Genomic DNA, 21,496 nt, shown 5'->3' on the forward strand with positions numbered 1-21,496 from the left:
AACAAAAGTGCCTAAATTTAGCCAGGTATGAACCCTTCTGCAAGAGACTCTTAAAAATTTATACCTGATGGGGCAATAATGTGAATGTACTTAACGCCATTGAACTGTACATTTTAAAAACAGTCAAAATGGTAGATTCTATGTTATATATATTTTAACACGATAAAAAATTTTTATTTTTTAGTTATTTATTTATTTTTGTTGTGGGGGCTGCATTGGGTCTTCGTTGCTGTGTGCAGGCTTTCTCTAGTTGCAGTGAGCAGGGGCTACTCTTCGTTGTGGTGCGCGGGCTTCTCATTGCGGTGGCTTCTCTCGTTGCGGATCTCGGGCTGTAGACGTGTGGGCTTCAGTAGTTGTGGCACACGGACTCAGTAGTTGTGGCTCTCGGGCTCTAGAGTCCAGGCTCAGTAGTTGTGGCACACGGGCTTAGTTGCTCCGTGGCATGTGGGATCTTCCCGGACCAGGGATTGAACCCATGTCCCCTGCATTGGCAGGTAGATTCTTAACTGCTGCGGATTCTTAACCACTGCGCCACCAGGGAAATCCAAAAAAAAGTTTTTTCAATTCATTTTTGTCACCAAGCCTTTCTTCATGCCATTTACCCACCCTACAATTCCTTTCCATTTCCCATACCATAGAATCCTCTAGAATTTCTCTGGCAAATTTTTCAATTTAATTCAATCAACCTTAAATGCAAGCCTAATATTAGGCCTTGGGAGATGCTGGAACTACAGAGAAGAGTAAGGCCTGGCTTCTCCAGAAGCTCAAATCTTTCCCTTTCTTAACTACGCACAGTGCTTAATGTCTGAAGCACACATTCTGGCACTTGGTCACAATTGGTTTAGCACATGCTATGGACCGAATGTCTGTGGCCCCCCCAAATTCATATATTGAAGCCCTAATCCCCAATGGTATTTGGAAGTGGGGACTTTGGGGAGTAATTAGGTCCTGAGGATGGAGCCCTCATGCATGGGATTAGTGCCCTTATAAGAAGAGACACGAGAGAGATTATATCTATGCCACGTGATGATATAGCAAGAGGGCATCTGTCTGCAAACTAGGAAGAGAGGCCCTCACCGGGTACTAAATGGACCAGCACCTCGATCTTGGCCTTCACGGCCTCCAGAACTGTGAGACGTAAATGTCTGTTGTTTTAAGCCACCCAGTTTATGATATTTGTTATATCAGCCCAAGCTGACAACATACACATTGCTCCCATCTCTGTCTAATAATGGAAGGGCCGAAGAGACTGTCACATGCTCATTTTATATCTCTCATGTCACTGCAGGGTCGATGTTTGCTAAAAACTCTTTTCTTTAACAAACAAAGTGCAAGTCTGGGCATGTGCCTGGCATATGGTAGGTCTTTAGTAAATATTTGTAGAATGAATTAATGCTAGGCACTGGGCTAGAGCCTGGGAATACATGGGTAGATATAACAGTTCCTGCCCTTGAGGTGCTTACAGTCTGTGCATCCTGACTTAGTAGGTGTGACAGCATTGCAAGGTGCAGTTGTGACACAAGGGAGTGGTCAGTCCTGGGGAAGCTTGTCCAAAAAAGCTCAGCGGGGATGACTGTGGACCAAGTCTTGAATGATCAGCAGGTCTTTAGCTGTGAGGTGGAGGGGTGATCTTACAATAGATGTTGTATATTTAATGTGACAGTGATTTTTCTCCCCTCCCTTCCCCACACCTAGATGTTATTAAATTAATGGTGCATCTTACAATCATGGAAACAACAGTGGTTAGTTGAAATGGAAAGAAGAAATAAGGCTGTCCAGGCAGGGCCAGTAGACTGAGGACTAAAAATGGGTGGCCTGTTGGTGGTGGGCAGTTAACGGTGTCATGAAAGTCAGCCCAAGACAGCTGTTGTTGTAGCAGAAAATGAGGCTAAATTAATAACTCCAGATGCTTGGTCATAACACCACATCCTTTGCATAGCCCTGACTACCAAAGGATAAAATATGTTTCGAACTAAAGGAACATAGCACCTGAAGCAGACCAGCACAGTTTGTTAAGTCATGACTCTGGAATCTGATGATGCTTTTATTATGAAAGATATTTATTTGCCAGAGTGAGTAACCCCCTATACAGGTAAGGCTTCTGCCCCAACGAACTGTTCTCAGTTTGCTTAGTCTGTAGGCTTGCCTGGGGCAGGAAGGCTCACTCTCCAGCAACTCTGACCCACACCCATCCCCAAGGAGGTGAGTCCCGCCTCCATGAGTTTCCTGCCAGATCACAGAGACCCTCAGAGGCTCTGGTCACAACAGCCAGCCATTACTGTCTCTTGATTACACGGGTCTGTCTGCAGACATTACCCCTGAAAAACTCCATGAGGGTCCCACAGTCTCACTCCTAACAGGTTTTCCTGCTGAGATCAGTAAAATCACATTGTTTAAAGTTGAACATGGAAATGTTAAAAGGTCCCATGGAATGAATTTGCCGATTTTGCCGATTATCCTAAGATTCACCCAGACCTTGTGTGTTAGCTTTGCCACCTCCACCAGCCCATACTCCCTCTCTGTCTCTCTCTTTCTGTCTCTCTCTCTGTCTCTCCAGATGACCTGGATGCTACTTTAGCAGAATGGCCAGCAAAGGCGTGTGTTCAATGGCAACATTTCATTACACTAATCAATTTCATTAAACTGTCCTTGAATTGTTTCCAGGTGTCTATTTCCCCTATTGAAGTTAAACAGGGGATTACTAAAAGTAATTACTAAGTAATTACTAAATTTCAAAAAGAAATTTAAGATTTAATCATGGAATTAGAGAATGGAATTAAGAGTTAAAAAGGGAGGGGTGGTGAGAGGAAGCCTTCATTTCCTGATGAGTGAGAGTCATTCGGTGCTGGTGAGGCCTGGAGGGAAGTTGTGGAATGCCCATCTGACAAGCTTCAAAAACAGTAAGGGGCCTTATCTGTTTGGAATGGGTTAAGCATGGTCCTGCCCAGGGCTGTGCTCTGTGACCTCTGGCCTCAAAGACCAAAATGGGAGATAGTGAGGAAAGTGTCCTGAGATGCCTGGAGCTGCCCTTGATTCCTGGCCAGAAGTGACTTCCAAGCATTTACTCCTGCAGGGACACTGGGGTGAAAATGTGAGAAGAAAAATAAGAAAATGGAATGAGACAAGGCTTTTGCAATAAAAGCTTTCTACAAAAGTGAGGCATTATGACTATATTAAGCGTATGCATAGCCCTTGCCCTAGAGGAGTTTATAATCTAGTTAAATGTATCAAAAGACCTGGAATGCTGTAAAGGAAGGGGAGAAGATTGATGCCAGAAGAGCAAAGGAAATTGAAAGGGAGGTAAGTAGATTAGAGAGGCACCGGTTATTGTGTGTAGTATTGTGCCAAAATACTATCATCCGGGCTGAAAATACCTCCGCCGATGAATAGAGACAGCAAAGTCCAATACAAGAAGGAAGTGCAGCCACATCGCAGAGGTTGGAAATAGAGGGAGCTCGGGATGTTGGGGGAGATGATTTACCGAAAGCTAGGGCTGCCGAATGTGATGGTACCCAAAGGTGCCCACCTGGCCTGAACTTGTGCCCTGGCCCTGAGCTGGTGTGCCGGGGAGGGGGCTTTCTGCCTTCCCTGGAAGCTACTTTACCTAGGTCTTCACGCAGAAGCATGGGTGGGGGTGGGAGTGTCCCCCTTCCTTCCCCTTACCATTCCTCCACCAGCCTTTCTCACCCAACTTGAGCTCTGCTTGAGGGTTCAAATGGAACAATGCCTTAAGTTCTAGGCACTACATTTTAAAAACACTTGCAAACTAAAATGCATCCAGAGTAGAGCGGCTAGCTAAAATACAAGATGCCCAGTTGAATCTGAGTTTCAGATAAACAAAGAATACTTTTTCAGTATAAATATGTCCCAAATATCATATGAAGCATACTTAAACTGAAAAAGTATTCCTTGTTTATCTGAAACACAAATTCAGCTGGACATTCTACATTTTTATTTGCTAAGTCTGGCAACCCTCATCCAGAGAGGAGTTACCTTATATGGAAATAGGTTCTTCTGGAAGACTTGGAGAAGACAACAGGGAGCTCTGAGCAGTTATCTTCAGATTATGGTGAAGTTTTGCGTTTCAAAGGAGGAATAGACTTGCTTCGGGTGTTATGTTGAGTCACTGGGTAAAAGTTGCTAAGAGACTGAATTGGCCTCATTTGTCATTACCAGTTAGTCATCAGTGATGAGAGGAGCTATGTTATTTGGTGTTATCCTCTCCTCTCTAAAAAGCATTCAGTGAAAGGTTACATACCTACCTGTAAGGGAAGCCATGGGGCAATTACTGTATTGGGTGGGGCGCTAGACTAGCTGCCTTCAAAGGCCGTCCTTTCCAACCTCAAGACTGTGTGATTTATCTAAATCCAGGCAACTCTCTTTTCTAGTTCCTCTTCCAAAGTTAAGTCTTTGTCCCTGCTGTTTCCTTTTCTTGAACTTCCACCCCTTTGGGCTGGGCTGGTGTGTGCCCTTGCAGCATTAGAGAACAGGGCACGGTCAGATGTCAAAGCTGTATGGAAAACTAGGATTAATACCCCTGCTACCTACCTACTCTACTGCTGGGGACTCAGATTAATGATTGCAAAACCAAGCTACTGTTTTTGGTAGATATCTCCCTGTTTTTATCCATTTTGTAGCTCATAATCGCCCTCAGCAAGTCACTGAGCAGAGACACACATTTTTGCAACTTTGTCTCTCCTGGAAGGTAAGTGGGGAGTGGCATTTTGCAAGCCAGCCACTTTAGGGATACTTTACTGAATGGCTTTTCCTTTCCCTGGGGCAGAAGCCAGTTTGTAGCCCCTGCTTCAGTAATTCTTTCTGGCCTAAAATTGTTGAATCCATGCTTTATGACATAAAGCCTCTGCGGCTGGCCTGGATCACCAATGTGCCTCTAAGTTAGAAAGAATGCAAAGTTACTTTCTGAGGAGAATCTTGGCGGCCTGCCCACGAAAACCCTGGCGGTCTGCTTCCCAGCCACGGTGGATGTGCTTGTGCGGCCCCAGCCTCTCACAGGAGGATGTCAGACCTGCCCCAGGTGGGCTGATTGATGGCTAGAGCAGTATTTATGGAAGGTTACCGGTGTCAATGCAGTCGGTACGTTCCTTTAGGTACCCTGAGATCTACCCCTGAATTATGAATTAAGTGAGCTTGATATCTGGCTATATCCTATCGGCACCCCCATAAAGTTGCTTTCACTGAATTGCATTTTGTCATGATGTGCCATCAGTCTGTACTGAGGGATGTCCTAAGGAACAGTCCTAAGGACAGGTTTACAGACCCTCTTCATCACATCAGGCAACAGCCTCTCTGCTTAGGACCCAGGGAGAAATTTTACTCTGGTCTCAGTACTACAAAGAGTTGTGCTTTTCCTTAGCAACTGGTTTCTTTTTACCTTATGGACTTTGTAAATATTATAACTGGCAGTTTTCCTTTGCATGTTAGTGGTTAGAAAGCTTATGGTCAAATCTGTGGCCTTCCTCTAGCAGAAAGGAATAGGACTTCCAGCATAAATTTTGAATTACCTCACTTCCAGCTCCTCCTTCCCTTGCCACTATAATTTTCCCTTTCCCTCACTTTATCTTTTTTCATTTGCATTTCTTTTATTATGTTCAGGCAGTGACACAATGTAGGAAGCAGTTTCCTATCCTCCCTACTGTAAAATTCTATTCTACACCTCCTGCCCTTCAAGAGACATTTTAAATTCTAACTCCTCATTTGCAGATTAAATACAATGAGGTAATAATCACAAGAAACGAACTCTGCTTCCAGGGAAAGGCCGGAAGGTGATTCACCTGTGTCAGCCACCCTTGAACTTGAGAACTGGTGGGATGAAGAGGGCACTGAAACCCATCAGAGTCTTCGGAGCTCCTGAGAAAGCACATCGTTTCCAAGAGCAGCAGGCAGCGGCCTCTCCTCCGCTAACCCTTGAAAAGTGTGCTGTTCCTTCGTCTGCGCTGATTAGCAAATATGAGAAAGGGCTCGCTCTCTCCAAGCACACAAGGGTGGGAGGGTTGGAGTGGTCTGAGAGTGTCCTGGGCAGATGGATGGTAACCGACCCCAGATTCTATGCAGGCAACAGCTCAAGCTCAGTGTGACGGTCCTGCCAGCCCTGAACCGCTCTGCTGCTTCTCACTCCTTAGCGTCTGCTGCCATCCTGCCCTCCCTCTGCACTGCCTCTCACACTGCTCCATGTAGCCACCCCTTAGGTTAGGTTCCCTTGAAAGCAAAACCTGAGACCCTGACTTGGGTGTGAGTGGCTGATTTGGCAAGTGATCTCAGAAAGCAGTACCGAGGGAGCAGGGGGGCAAGTCGGGGAAGGAAAGAGAGAGAATAAAGAGTGTGTTCTCCAGGGGGCCATCTGTGTCCCATGTGCCTCAGAACTGTCCCCCAGGAACAGAAGGCTCCGGCATTGACCCTCTGATTGTCATGTCTCAACAGCTGAGGTTGGCCCCCAGTGACATTAACTCCTCCACGCCTCTGTCTGCAACTTCTGGGCCCAGAGTCCTGATGCAGGCGGGTGGAGAGACACGGGTGTGCTTGGGCTGGGCCACTGGCAGCATGCACTGAACTGTCCCCCTTGGCTGCGTGGAAGCCACGGGAGGGGCCCAGGGCTGTGCCTCGGGGCATCTACTATGGCTACAGCCCTCCTTGTTTCCCCAGGCTGCTGTCCCCACCATGCCTTGTGCATATCTCTAGCTCTGTATTTAATGCATGTGTCTTATAGTTGCACAACTGTCCTGTATTTACATCTGTCTCCGCCACCAGAATGAGAGTAGAAGCTGTGTTCCACTCACCCAGCACCCAGCACGGTGTTCGACACATAGCAGGCCTGCTTAGTAAATGCTTCCGCTCCAACTAATGTTAGTGTAATTCTATCCCTTATCTACTGGAGTGCCACATAAAATTTTATTTGAGGAAAAAATAATCCAAAACCACTATCTACTCTAACCCCCTCATTTTACAGATGAGGCATCTGAGGCCCAGAGAGCCCAAGTAACTTGTCCACGATATCACAGTATATTAAAGTGATTACGGAGTGTTAAAATGAGTTCACCAAGTATGCCAAATGCAGACAAGGGAGCCGACTGGAGTTACAGTGTGAATTATTAGCACTTCAAACGGAGGGTATGACCACCTCTGTTCTGGGTTTCCAGGAGGAAATTGCTTAAAATAAATTTCCTTGGAACGTTCTTGAGATCTGATTAAAGAGGTGAATGGCTCGAGTGAGGCTCTCTCTTCTAGGAGAAGAAATTCATCCTCTGTAAACACATTTTCAGGTAATGTACCAAGGACTTTGAATCAGAAGGAACTCATTTAGCATTTTCTTCCACCAGGCTGTTCATCTGACAGTGGCAGCTATAGGAAGAATGTTGTGTTTGTTTTTAATAAAAAATGAGGTGTGAATGGTACTACTATCTTAATAAATTGGAAAAGGCTTCTGCCAGCCCTTGCCTTTGCCCATGCTCCCTTCCTACCTCTAGACCATCCTTCTGTTGCTGTCTTGGGCACATGTTTGATATACAGAATGCCAGAGGTGGTCCAAGATTATGATGAAAACAAGAAAAATAAGATTTGACCACTTCTCACTGCATGCTAGTATTAAAAACAAAACAAAAAAACCTGAAACACGTTATTTTGTGGGGAGGGGGGGTTGTCATGTGAGTCGTGAGAACTAGTCATTCCTGCCAAATAAGAGAGTTAGGATTTATGTGAACAGACCTACTCGTACTAAACTTTTATTTGCCCAGACATGGGTCAACATTACTCTAGAAAAGAGGGGCTGGTGTAGCATTTCCATGGTCCATGACACTGTGACAAAAACAAAAAAGAACTTGGAGAGCGTAAGGCAGACACCTGCTCCTCATCTGTGTGGCCCATTCTTAAAAGTTTTCCCTTGGACACTCATCTAAGCCAGAAGCACCAAAAATCAAATGATGAAGAAAGCAATGGTGCCATTTTTCTTCAGGCGATGTACGATAAAAGTTAAGAGACCTGAACTGGAGTCACACAACATATGTAAACATTCAGGCTCTGCCACTGACAAAAGCTCTCTGACCTGACCCAAGTTATTTAAACTCTCTGGGTCTTTTCCCACATCGGTAAAGTGGGGACAAAAATACTATTGTTTGAGGGATAACTGAGCAATGGTAAATTACACATTTCTGTGGTAGAAGCTGTTGGTTTATCACTCAACGGTGAGTGCCCCCACCTCTACCTCCACCATGACAGACACCCAGCTGCCACCAGAATGTGTGTCCCATTCCACAGTGTGGAGTTATCACTGAGAATCAACTCTCCTGCCGGGAACTGTATTTCCACTCCCTTTGCATCTAGATGTGAGTGAGTATGAGCAGAAATTCCATGTGTAACTTTGAGGGGAGCATGTTAAGAAGTAGTTCTGTGGCTTCTTTATAGTCTCTTTCCCCCATCTGCTAGGTGGAAGCAGACACCTAAGGTGACAGAGCCACGAGATGGGGAAGAAACATGAGTCCCCGAATCTCTACATGAAGGAAAGCTGCCCGCAACCAGGAACACCTGCCTTGTCCTGTCATGCTAGGGAGAAATTAGCTAGGAAGGTGTTCAGTCACTGAAATGTGAGGGCTTACTTGTTACAGCTGCTACAGTTACTCTAAGTATATACCTCCCTTCCTCTTTTCTAACAGAACTTCACTGTTGCTGAGAAGTCCACCCACTTCTATTGAACCATATGGCTCAAGGGAGACTGCCTCCATCCCCTGGCCCAGCAGGTAATTCCTGATCGCTCCACAACATGAGCTCTCTAAAGCTCCCAGGCTAAGCTTCATAAACTCTATTCCCTTGTCAGTGACTAGTTTAAGCATGAACACGTGAGCAAATTCTGGCCAATGAGAAGTTAAAGGAGGTCTTCTGGGAGGGGTTCTTGGAAAGGTCTTCTTTTTCTTATATAAATATAGCTACTCTAGCTTTCTTACCATTACTGGGTTTTTGTTTTGTTTTGATTTTCTTTTTATTATTATTTTTAAGCTTTATTGAGGTGTTATTTACATATAATAAAATTCACCAATTTAAATATACAGTTTGATGAGTTTTTACTAATCTAGACAGTCATATAATCACAACCACCACAATCACAATAAAAAATATTTCTATCTCCCCAAAAGTTTCCCATGCTCCTTTGAGGTCAATCTCCTCCCTCTACACCCTGTCCCTGGCAAACACTGATCTGGTTTCTATCACTATAGTTTTGCCTTCTCTAAAATGTCATATAAATTGAATCATACAGATATAGTCTTGTATGTCTGGATTCTTTCACATAACATAATGCTTCTGAGATTCATCCATGTTATTATATGTATCAGCAGTTCAACCATTTTTATTGCTGAGCAGTATTCCATTATAGGTATAACACAATTTGTTATCCATTCATCAGTTGATGCATACCTGTGTTCTTTTCCGTTTTTGTCTATTATAAATATAGGTACTATGAACATTTGCAAGCAAGTATTTATGTGGACATACATTTTTTTCTCTTGGGAAAATGCCTGGGAGTAGTATTATTGGATCATATGCTAGGTTTATGTTTAAATTTATAAAGCACTGCCAAACTGTTTTCCAGATAACACTTTGGAATATATTATTTAGCATTCTTACCAGAAACATATGAGAGTTTCAGTTCTTCTACACCCTTGTCAACACTTGGTATTGTCAGACATTTTTAACTTAAGCTATCCTAGTGGGTCTGTAGTATAATTCTAATGGGGTTTTAATCTGCATATCTCTAGTGACTAATCATGTGGAGTATCTTTTCACGTGTTTATTTGCCATCTGAATATCTTCTTTGGTGAAGTGTCTATTCAAATGGTTTGCCCATTTTTAATTGGGTTGTTTCTCTTCTTATGAATAGCTTATAGAAGTTCAATATATGTTTTGAAAACAAGTCCTTTACCAGACACATGTTTTGCAGATATTTTTTTCAGATTCATGTTTGCATGGTATATCTTTTTCACATCTTACCTTTACTTATCTGTGACTTTTTACTTAAAGTGCAATTTTAGTAGATTGTATCTAGTTGGGTTGTGCTTTTTAATCTGTCCTGACAATCTCTGCCTTGTAATTGGATTGTTTGAAACATTTACATTTAATGCAACTTCAATATGGTTGAGTTTAATTCTATGATCCTGTTTGTTTTCTATTCATCTCAACTGGTCTTTTCTTTTCCTGCCTTTATTTGGATTGAGTTGTATTTTGTTTTTAAGTATTCCATTTTATCTCTTCTTTTGGCTTTTAGGTATACCTCTTTGCTATTCTTTTTAAAAGTGGTTTCTCTGTTTACAGTCTGCATCTTTAACTTGTCACAGCCTACCTCATATAAATAGAAGAGGTTACAACATTACTTCCATTTCTCTTTCTCCTCCCTTGTGCTATTGTTTTCATTAATTTTCTTCTACATTTGTTATAAATCTCAGACTACATTATTGTTATTTTTGGGTTACACAATCAATTACTTTTTAAAGTAATTTAAAAATAAGGAAAAATGTCTCATATTAATCCACATGCTTACATTTCCAGAGCTCTTCATTTCCTTGTGTGGTTCCCAATTTCTATCTGGTATTGTTTTCCTTCCACTTGAAAAACTTCCTTAATATTTCTTGTAAGTGTACTACTGCAGGTGATAAATTCTCCAGCTTTTGTTTGCCTGAAAATATCTTTATTTTGTCTTCATTTTTTGAAGGAACAATTCCTCCTGGATGTAGAATTCTAGATTGTAAGTTTTCATTTTCTTTCAGCACTTTAAAGATGTCATTCATTGTTTTCTGGCTTCCCTGACAAGAAGTCAGCCTTGTCAGCCTTATTTTTGTTTTCCTGTATACTATGTATATCTTTCTGTGGCTACTTTAAAGATTTCCTTGTTACCATTGGTTTTCAAAAATTTTATTAAGTTGTGTTTTGCTGAGATTTTCTTTGTATTTATCCTCTCTTGGGTTTATTAAAATTTTTAAGATCTGTGGCTTATAGTTTTCATCAAATTTTGAAAAAATTTGGCCACTATTTTTTCAAATGTATTTTTTGCCCCTGCTACCCTTTTTGTCTTTCTGAACTCCAATTATATGTATGTTAGTCATGATATTACCCCATAGGTCACTGTGGCTCTGCCCATGGTTTGAAAAACATTGTTCTGTCTGTGCTTCAATTTGGATAGCTTTTATTGTTATGTCTTCAAGTTCATTGATCATTTCTTTTGCAGTATTGATTAAGCTGGTAAGCCCATCCAGCAAATTTTTCATTTCAGATATTGTATTTTCAGCTCTAGAGGTTTCTTTTCATTATTTTTGCAGTTTCCATTTATTGCTTCATTATCTTCATGTTCTACCTTGAATTCTTCGACATATTTATAATAGCTGTTTAAATTTTTGTTTGTTTGTTTTTTCTTTTGGCCACGCCACATAGCTTGCAGGATCTTAGTTCCCTGACCAGGGACTGAACCCGGGCCCCAGCAGTGAAAGCATGGAGTCCTAACCACTGGACTGCCAGGGAATTCCCTAAATTTCCTTTTTTGAAAATTCCTCCTTGATGTCATTTTTAATCTGTTTCTACAGACTGTTTTTTCTTCTGGTTAAGAGACACATTTCTCTGCTTCTTTGCATGTTCAGTAGCACTTGGATGCTAGGCATTGTGAGCATTATATTGTTGTGTATTTGGATTTTGTCATCTTCCTTTAAGGATTGATAGGCTTTATATGGGCAGGCAGTTAAGTTACCTTCAGATAAGCTTGATTCTTTTTTTTTAACTATTAAGAACTTTTTTTTATTCTTAGAAGTAACGTATGCTTATTATACAAAAGTTGGAAGTCTAAAAAGTATAAAAAAAGGAAATAAAACAACACAGAATATAATTATCCAGCAACAACCACTGTTAATATTTATATATTTCCTTTCAATGTTTTTTACCCCATAAGGATAAATTTCATTAAAAAAATACATAAACAATATTATAATGAATACACAGCTCTGTTTCCTGCGTTTTTTACATTACATTTTCTCATGTTATTAAAAGTCTTTTATAACCTTTTCTAGTCTTTTATTTTGAAATAATTTCAGATTTACAGAAGAGTTGCAAAGGTAGCACAGAGTTCCTGTGTCTCATTCATCCAGCTTCCCTTGATATTAACACCTTCCATAACCACAATACAGGCATACCTCACTTTACTATACTTCAATTTACTGCACTTCACAGATATTGCATTTTTTTACATACTGAAGGTTTGTGGCAACCCTGCATTGAGCAAGTGTATTGGTGCCATTTTTCCAACAGCATTTTCTCACTTCGTGTCTCTGTGTCACACTCTGGTAATTCTCACAATATTTCAAATGTTTTCATTATTATTATATTTGTTACAGTGATCTGTGATCAGTAGTCTTTGATGTTACTATTGCAAAAAGATTGCAACTTGCTAAAGACTCAGATAATAGTTAGCATTTTTTAGCAATAAAGCATTTTAAATTAAGTTATGTATATATATATATTTTTAGACATGACATTACTGCACACTTAACAGACTACAGAATAGTGTAAACATAACTTTTATATGGGCTGAGAAACAAAAATTTCATGTGACTTGCTTTATTGTGATAGTCGCCTTATTGCAGTGGTCTGCAACTTAACCTGAAATATCTCTGATGTATGCATGTACATTTTATCTTGAGTTGCCAGCCAGATTTAGCAAATAAAAACACAGAACACCTAGTTAATCTTGAATCTCAGACAAACAGTGAGCAATTTTTTAGAACAAGTATGTCCTAAATATTGCATGAGGCATGTGTGTGTGTGTATATATATATATATATATATATATATATATATACACACACACACACACACACACACACACACACACACACACACATATATATTTTTACAAAACAGATTGATTCTTTTGAGGATTTTTTAACCTTTGCTAAGGCAGGTAGCCTTTAGGGTTAGTTTAGCCTTACTATTAGCCTTACTACTAAGGCATGACCCTTCTGGAATCTCTACTAAATGCTCAGGTATACAGAGAAGACTCTCCATTCTAGCTGGCTTGAATACAAACAGCTGTCATTCCTGTGTGAACACTGGGAGTTGTGCAGTGTCATGAGTTGTTTTATTGTCCAGCCTTGTACAGTTTTACTCTTGAGTTTATACAGCTTAGTATTCGACCAAAGACTCAAAGTTTCCCCTTAAACAGATCACGGGGGGTTCTTTCTCTCTGTAGCTTTAGTCTCTCTAGCACACTGCCCCCCATTCCAAACTCCACATCCCCAAATTCTGATTGTGTCTCCCAAGCTCAGAGTGGCTGCCTGCTCTGCATGGGTCCCCTTCCTGCTCTGTAATCCAGAAATGTCTGCAGGAAGAAAGCCAAAGCAATGGTGGGGCTCATCTAATTTTTTTCCCTTATCTTGGGGCTCACCCTGCACTGCTTGTGAACAATGATGGAATTCTTCATATATTTTATCCAGTTTGATAGCTGTTTATGACAGAAGGCAATTCCAGTATCGGCTACAGCTTGATGGCCAGAAATGGAAAAGGCTCTTTTTTCTTATTAAAAAAACAAAGCAAAACACATGCACACATGGTGTCTTCTTTCTTGGATGCTGTTGTGCTTGGTTGTGATGATGGTTGTGTTAGCCAAGTTATAGGTGTGAGAAAAGCTGGCTTGCGGACAAAGCCAATATGATAAGAATGGTAGGGACAAAGAGGGAAATTACCTGGGTCCTTGGTGACATTGTTGATCCACTGAACTAATCAACCCTGGAAACACCTCCCCGCCCCCTTGGAGACATATTGCTATGTGAAAAAACTTTTTTTCTTAATTTTTAAGCCAGTCGGTTTGCAATTTTTGTTATTTGATGTCAAAAGTATCCTAATTAATACAAATTAATGTACTAATAAAATAGCAAATGTTCAGTAATTGTTAGTAAGTAATTAAAAAAATACAGTTGTAAAGCGCTGTGTGCTACCTAGCTCATGTGCTGAGAGATTTATGTATATTATCTCACTTAATATCATGGCCAACCTAGCAGGTAGTTAGTACGAACCCCATTTTACAGATGCAGAACTTGAGGCTGAGAGAAAAGCACATTTTTCAAGCTTACAGATTTAATCTGTGGCACTGCCAGGATCCAATCACAGGCCTCTCTGACTTCAAAGTTACACTGTTAGTCTTTCTAATGTTGGTTTTCAAGTCCCTGAACTTAATCTAGACCATAGTTCTTTTCATTAAAAAGGAGAAAACCGATCAATGATAAAAGTACCTTTCAAGATGGGAATCCAGGACACCCAAATGTTAGATCAGTTGGGGGAGAGAAAGTTCTAATCTAGTCCTGGGTCCTAACTTCCCCTGGCTGCCCGTTTCTGAGGATAAAGTTTTGGCTGCTTTCTGCTAAGTCAGCACAGCTGGCTTAATCAGAATAAAGACCACCTGAAGCAAGCGAGCACCTGGGAATTAGAGTTCGGTCCCCAGCAGCTAGAGATCCAGATGTACAGCAAGGCTGAAACAGCAACCAGGGAGTATCATCAGGGCCACCTGAGTTGAGTGAAGTTTTCAAGTCAGAGTCAGGGACACAGGAGGTGGGAAACAGAAGTTGCTGGGGAAAGCCAAGTCCCATGTCATGGCCCTGCTATCAGGAACCGGAATGGTGCTAATTTAGAGATGCTGCAAAGAGCCACAATCCTTAAAGCTTACTCTGTCTGTGCTAGGAATTCCAAAATCATAGTTTTAAAACGTTGAGAGATGTAAAAAAATGGACTGCATTCTGATGGTATACAAATAGAGTAAATCCTTTAGGAAACTCTTTCCTAAGTCACTTAGTGTAAATGAAGTTTCTGAGAGCTGCTATCAGCAGAGAGGAAGAAAGAGATAGAGGGAGAGAAAAACTCAGGAGCAGGGCAAGAAGATGGACAATACTGAAGCAGGGAAGCTAGCCTAGAGCTGGTCTCCAGTGGTTCAACTGCATTGGATCCACTCGATCCTTCTGCAGTGATCGACTCTAGGCAGACTCAAGACAAGAACAGGGGGTGGGGGACTTCCCTGGTGGTGCAGTGGTTAAGAATCCTCCTGCCAATGCAGGGACACGGGTTAGATCCCTGTTTCGGGAAGATCCCACATACCGCGGAGCAACTAAGCCCCTGCACCACAACTACTGAGCCTGCGCTCTAGAGCCCACGTGCCACAGCTACTGAAGCCCGCGTGCCTAGAACCTGTGCTCCACAACAAGAGAAACCACCGCAAGGAGAAGCCTAAGCATCGCAATGAAGAGTAGCCCCCGCTCGCCGCAACCAGAGAAAGCCTGCGTGAAGCAACAAAGACCCACACAGCCAAAAATAAATGAATAAAAAAAAAAAAAAAAAAAAAAAAAGACAAGAACTTCCCTGATGGTGCAGTGGGTAAGACTCGCACTCCCAATGCAGTGGGCCCAGGTTCGAGCCCTGGTCGGGAAACTAGATCCCACATGCCGCAACTAAGAAGCCCGCCATGTGCATGCCGCAGCTAAACATGCTGCAATGAAGATCCCGTGTGTCGCAACTGAGACTCGGCACAGCCAAAATACGTAAATACATAAATAAATATTAAAAAAAAAAAAAAAAAAAAGAACGGGCATGAGCCTGAAAAAGCACATTTCTATTCCTAACTAGTGTCTTTTCCAAAAGAGTTGGGCAATAAACTGGAGTGAGTCATGGAGTCACCAATAGAAAGGAGGGCACCTGGAGGGTTGGAGGGAGTGTGTGTGTGTGTGTGTGTGTGTGTGTGTGTGTGTTGAGGGGAGTGAGCCACAAGACAGAGAGAAGGACGGAGACCCACCCTTCTCCCCAATCGCAAGAAACCTGAAAATGACAATAATTTGGGTAGAACTGCCTTCAGAAGTGGGGAGGAAACAAGAGACATCTAGGCATGACAGCCGGAGTAAAATGAGCAATAAAAATTGCGTTAGCTATGCAGGAGAACATGGAAAAATGAAAGCAGTGAATTTGCTGGTGGGGGAGGGTAGGATTATGGATTTTTTTTTAAAGTCTGTTATTTCAGTAAATAGATTTTTAAAAATGGCATCCTCTGTTTGAGAGTCAGGATTTGGTCTGGAGTCCCTGTCGTGGAATTTACTCCCTGCCGGAGGGGCTGGTAGCACTTTAAATGATCCTGAGAACAAAGAAGGGAGCCTTTGCCACATTTTAATGGCCTCCAGCTGCCAGACCAGCCCCTCCCAGGCCTTAGCCTTGGCCACACCCTCAGAACGCTCTGCTTTTGGGCAGTCTGTGCTCCCTGAGGTTTGGCTGTTTCTGACGGAGTTAGATCGGCTCCCTGGAAAATGTTACCGCCAGTGTCACCAGTTGCAGCCGACATCTTGCCTTTGGCATGAGGACCCTTGCTGGCTTCGCCTTCCCGGGGCTCTCCCACAGGGAGGTAGTGGGCCTCTCTTCTCTGCAGCTGCAGGGTGGGCAGGGACACTTGCTGGAAGGCCTGGGCTGGTCGATCAAGGAGAACAAAGGCCTGACAGTCCCCATGCCAAGTGGTCCATCCAGCCCAGGTAAAACGATGTGACGTGTAGCCTGTCGTCCAGCTGCACCTTCACGGCATCTCATAGGGGAGGTTCAGCAAGCTAACCCATTTTACAAATCACCAGATTTGAAGGTCCCTCCCCCTTTCTCCCAGCAATTTAGATGCTTAAATTGCTTATCTCCTGTATTAATTAAATTTTTTAACTTTTAAATTAAATGAAATGACTTGGAATTTTCTCAAAAAATTAAAAATTACCATACCACCCAGTAATTCCACTTCTGGGTATTTACCCTCAAAAATTGAAAGCAAGTACTCTTACAGATGTTTGTGTACCTGCATTCACAGCAGAATTATTCACAAATAGCCAAAAATTGGAAACAACCCACATGTCCATCGACAGGTGGATGGATAACAAAATGTGGTATATACAAACAATGGAATATTATTTAGCCTTAAAAAGGAAGGAACTCCTGACATATGCTTCAACATGGATGGACCTTGACGATATTATGCTCAGTGAAAGAAGACAGCTCAAAAGGACAAATGTTGGGTGGGCCAAAATGTTCATTCGGTTTTTTCTGTAAGATGGCCCTATTAGCACTTAGTTGTCTTTAACTTCATTCGAAACAATTTTGTTAGATTGTATGTGACAGCTTTCTTATCAGCGTGCATTTAAAAAAAGACATCAAAATTGGTGAATTTTTGTGTAGCCGTCTTAATACTGAAGATGGAAGAAAAAAAGCAACGTTTTCGGCATATTATGCTTTATTATTTCAAGAAAGGTAAAACACAACTGAAACGCACAAAAAGATTTGTGCAGTGTATGGAGAAGGTGCTGTGACTGATTGAACGTGTCAAAAGTGGTTTGCAAAGTTTCGTGCTGGAGATTTCTCACTGGACGATGTTCCACGGTCGGGTGGACCAATTGAAGTTGATAGTGATCAAATCAAAACAACAATTGAGAACAATCAATGCTATACCACGTGGGAGACAGCTGACATACTCAAAATATCCAAATCAAGCGCTGAAAATCATTTGCACCAGCTTGGTTATGTTCATCACTTTGATGTTTGAGTTCCACATAAGTTACGTGAAAGAAACCTTCTTGACCATATTTCCACATGCAATTCTCTACTGAAACGTAATGAAAACATTTCGTTTTTAAAACAAATTGTGATGGGCGATGAAAAGTGGATACTGTACAACAATGTGGAACGGAAGAGATTATGGGGCAAGTGAAATGAACCACCACAAACCACACCAAAGGCCAGTCTTCATCCAAAGAAGGTGATGTTGTGTATATGGTGGGATTGGAAGGGAGTCCTCTATTATGAGCTCCTTCTGGAAAACAATTAATTCCAACAAGTACTGCTCCCAATTAGACAAACTGAAAGCAGCACTTGATGAAAAGCATCCGGAATTTGTCAACAGAAAACACATAATCTTCCATCATGATAACCCAAGACCGCATGTTTCTTTGATGACCAGGCAAAAACTGTTACAGCTTGGCTGGGGAGTTCTGATTCATCCACCGTATTCACCAGACATTGCCCCTTTAGATTCCCATTTATTTTGGTCTTTACAAAACTCTTTTAATGGAAAAAATTTCAATTCCCTGGAATACTGTAAAAGGCACCTGGAACAGTTCTTTGCTCAAAAAGATAAAAAGTTTTGGGAAGATGGAATTATGAAGTTGCCTGAAAAACGGCAGAAGGTAGTGGAACAAAAGGGTGAATACGTTGTTCAATAAAGTTCTTGGTGAAAATGAAAAATGTATCTTTTATTTTTACTTAAAAAACTGAAGGTACTTTTTGGCCCACCCAATATCTTGTGATCCTACTTATATGAGGTACCTAGAGTAGTCAAAGTGATAGAGACAGAGAGAAGAATGGTGGTTGCCAGGGGAAGTGGGGAATGGAGAGTTAATGAATACACAGTGTCAGCTGCGATGATGAAAATGTTCTGGAGATGGATATTGGTGCTGATTGCACAACAATGTGAATGTGCTTAATGCCACTGAATTGTCCACCTAAAATGGTTGAGATGGTAAACTTATGTCTATTTTCCTACAACAAAAATTAAATGAAATGTATTAAGTAATTTAGTAATTCATTTAGTCAATGAGCATTTATGAGGGACTTATATGCCAGTGTTGTACTAGACAGAATACAAAAAGAGAGTAAAAAATATTACTGCTCCCAGGGAGGTCACCATCCAAAGTGCCAGATACAGTCTTGCCAAACTAGACTCATTTCCTTCCTAGACACTGTTAAGGGAATCCATAGATAGAAATCCATCTATTTCTGCCAGAACTTTTCTGTTTTCAAGTCTTGGTCCTCTCTACTCAGTCCCTTTCTCCCCTGTACTTATGCATACCTATGTACCTTTACTAACCCTTATAACATCATAATGTAAACACTGGCCTGTATATCTGTCTCATCTTCTAGACTCTGATCTCCCTGATTCACCCTGTACCTAGACCCTAACATCAGAAATGCTGTATTCATGTGTCAGATGGAGAATGTGGGATAAGAGCCTTGCTACTCAAAGTGTGGTCTGAGGACCAGCTGTGTCAGCATCACTTGGAAGCTTATTAGCAATGTAGACTCTCAGACCCCACCCCAGACCTATTAAATCAGAATCTGCATTTTTATAGGACCCCCAGTTGATCTGGGTGCACATTCCAATTTGAGAAACCTGGGGTTAGAGGTTAATATATGTGGAAGGTGAGCATGTATTTGGGGGTGTGTGTTCACACACACTTTTTATGGGGTCTGCCCACCCCCTAAGGAGACCCTAATTGGTAGCCTCTGGAAGCATCCCCTCTGATTATTCAGTCTGTCTCTAGTCTCACCCACAACTTTCCTCCAAAACGGTGGCTGGACTGGATTTAAGTAAGAAGTAGAAGAAAATGAGCTGTAATAGAGAGGATTCCAGGCAGCCTGGGTAAGGTTCCATTCAGCACAATGGAACAGTTACTACTTCCTCATGTCAAATCTTATTACCACAGCAAAACTGACATGGCAAAATCCCTTGCATAGTAAAGATTTCTGCTTTCCAGCTGATTCTCTACTTCTTTCAAGGAAGAACTTCAAAGATTCATAGGATTTTTTCTTTAACATCTTTATTGGAGTATAGTTGCTTTACAGTGTTGTGTTAGTTTCTGCTGTATAACAAAGTGAATCAGCTAAATGTATACATATATCCCCTTATCCTCTCCCTCTTGCATCTCCCTCCCACCCTCCCTATCCCACCCCTCTAGGTGGTCACAAAGCACTGAGGTGATCTCCCTGTGCTATGCAGCTGCTTCCCACTAGCTATCTATTTTACATTTGGTAGTGTATATATGTCAATGCTACTCTCTCACTATGATTTTAAAGGTACTCAGTTAACGAACATTTGTTAAGCTTCTGCATTAATTCCTTCATCTCACAGGAGAGCAAACCAAATGCCAAGTGAGATTGGAGAAGTTTGAGTTGATTTGGCCCCTAGGATCAAGGCTAGACAGAAACTGTGAGCACCTGGCAGATTAATGAGTCGGTGACCCTTCAAATTGTTATTTTTTAAATATTTGTTCAACACTTATATGGGATTCCAAGAATTAACTGATCTTCTGTTAATAAAAATTGCATATAGAAACAGATTCTATTGTTAATTTATTCCTACTGGCCGAAACAGAGTCTGGGTACCAAAAAAAACCTGGAAAAATATTTTCCTTTTTCTGATGTTCTTATTCTCACTTCCATTTTCTTTTACAATTTTCTAAATGAGACAGCTTCATGATGGGAATATGAAAGGGTTTACAATTTAATTAAGCACTATGTTGCCCTTATTTAGGTTCAGAATTCATCTAATTGTGACTTCTAGCTTCAGGTATGGTTGCATCGAGCACCTGTATGTGGCACTTCTGCATACAATCCACAGAGATAGGTCAATTTGGCAGAGTGTTTTATTTTGGTGTTTTAATTGAAGTATAGTTGATTTACAATGTTGTATTAGTTTCTGGTGTACAACAAAGTGATTCAGTTATATATATTTATATACGTATATTCTTTTTCATATTATTTTCCATTACAGTTCATTACAGGATATTGAAGATAGTTCTCTGTGCTATACAGTAGGACCTTGTTGTTTATCTATTCTGACAGTGTTTTTAAATTTACTACTCAAGGGTCTTGTGTGTTTTGTGGAGACAGACCAAAGCATATCCTATGCTCATGACTTTAGGGGAAATCTAAATTAAGTGGCAATCATTCCCGTTTATAATAGTGGTGTTCTGTTACCCTGGGCAGTTGCTCGGCTGGATCTTATTAATCCAGCTCTGACTGAAATCTAGATACATCTAGGCATATCTTGAGGATTAAAGGGACAAGCTGCCAGGAGACTATTTGCGTGAAGGTTCAAGGAGTGTCGGGGAAGAAGGGACTATTGGGAAAAAGAGGCATCCTAAAGCCTCAGCCCCGCAAACTTGACTCAGCACTTCGCATTCTCCCGTGGCAGCTCCATTTGCCCTAGGACAACAGCAGGGGCCTTTGGAATGTTTCCTGGCTTCTCCCCCTTCCTCTTCTCGCTATGTAGGGGTGGACCTGATCCAGAATGCGGCTCTGGCACTGAGCAGTAGCAAGCTCAGTGTTCGTCATTGCAGGCACCAACAGCAGAGCATCAGGGGACCAATGGGGACCAGAGAAGGAGAGGAGGATGATGGAGGATGTCACATGGCAGTGGGAAGGGCTTGTCCATGAGCACAAGTGAGCCTTCCTGGGGTCCCCAAAATAAGATCTGAGAGCCAGCAATAACACTATTAGGGTAAGTCTATGTATATCCTATGCTCATTTGTTCTGATGAAGTAAACAATAAACTAAGAGTCAGGACCTTTGCCTTTTCCTACTCAGGTGACCATTGGCATTCAGTGACCTCTCTGATCCTCAGTTTCCTCATTTGTAAAACAGGACAATAATAACTGCCTAACCCCTTCCCGAGAGTATT

At 41.7% G+C, this 21,496-nt stretch overlaps 1 protein-coding gene across 3 annotated transcripts in view; it reads left to right on the forward strand.

The window, feature by feature from the left end:
* Positions 1 to 373: 373 nt before the first annotated feature.
* The window catches only part of LOC309659871 (uncharacterized protein), a 31,482-nt gene continuing 10,359 nt past the window's right edge, over positions 374 to 21,496 (forward strand). Inside the window, exons 1-2 of one of the 3 annotated variants that reach the window (XM_082460105.1) lie at positions 374 to 7,277; positions 8,664 to 21,316. The gene's annotated coding sequence lies outside the window, so the exon portion shown is untranslated. Of the gene's footprint in view, positions 21,317 to 21,496 lie in introns of all 3 variants that reach the window. The other 2 variants (XM_082460103.1, XM_082460104.1) reach the window with 2 other exon arrangements.

The sequence above is a fragment of the Balaenoptera physalus genome (genome assembly GCF_965194825.1).
Source record: "Balaenoptera physalus genome assembly, chromosome: 1".
Taxonomy (NCBI): Eukaryota; Metazoa; Chordata; class Mammalia; order Artiodactyla; family Balaenopteridae; genus Balaenoptera; species Balaenoptera physalus.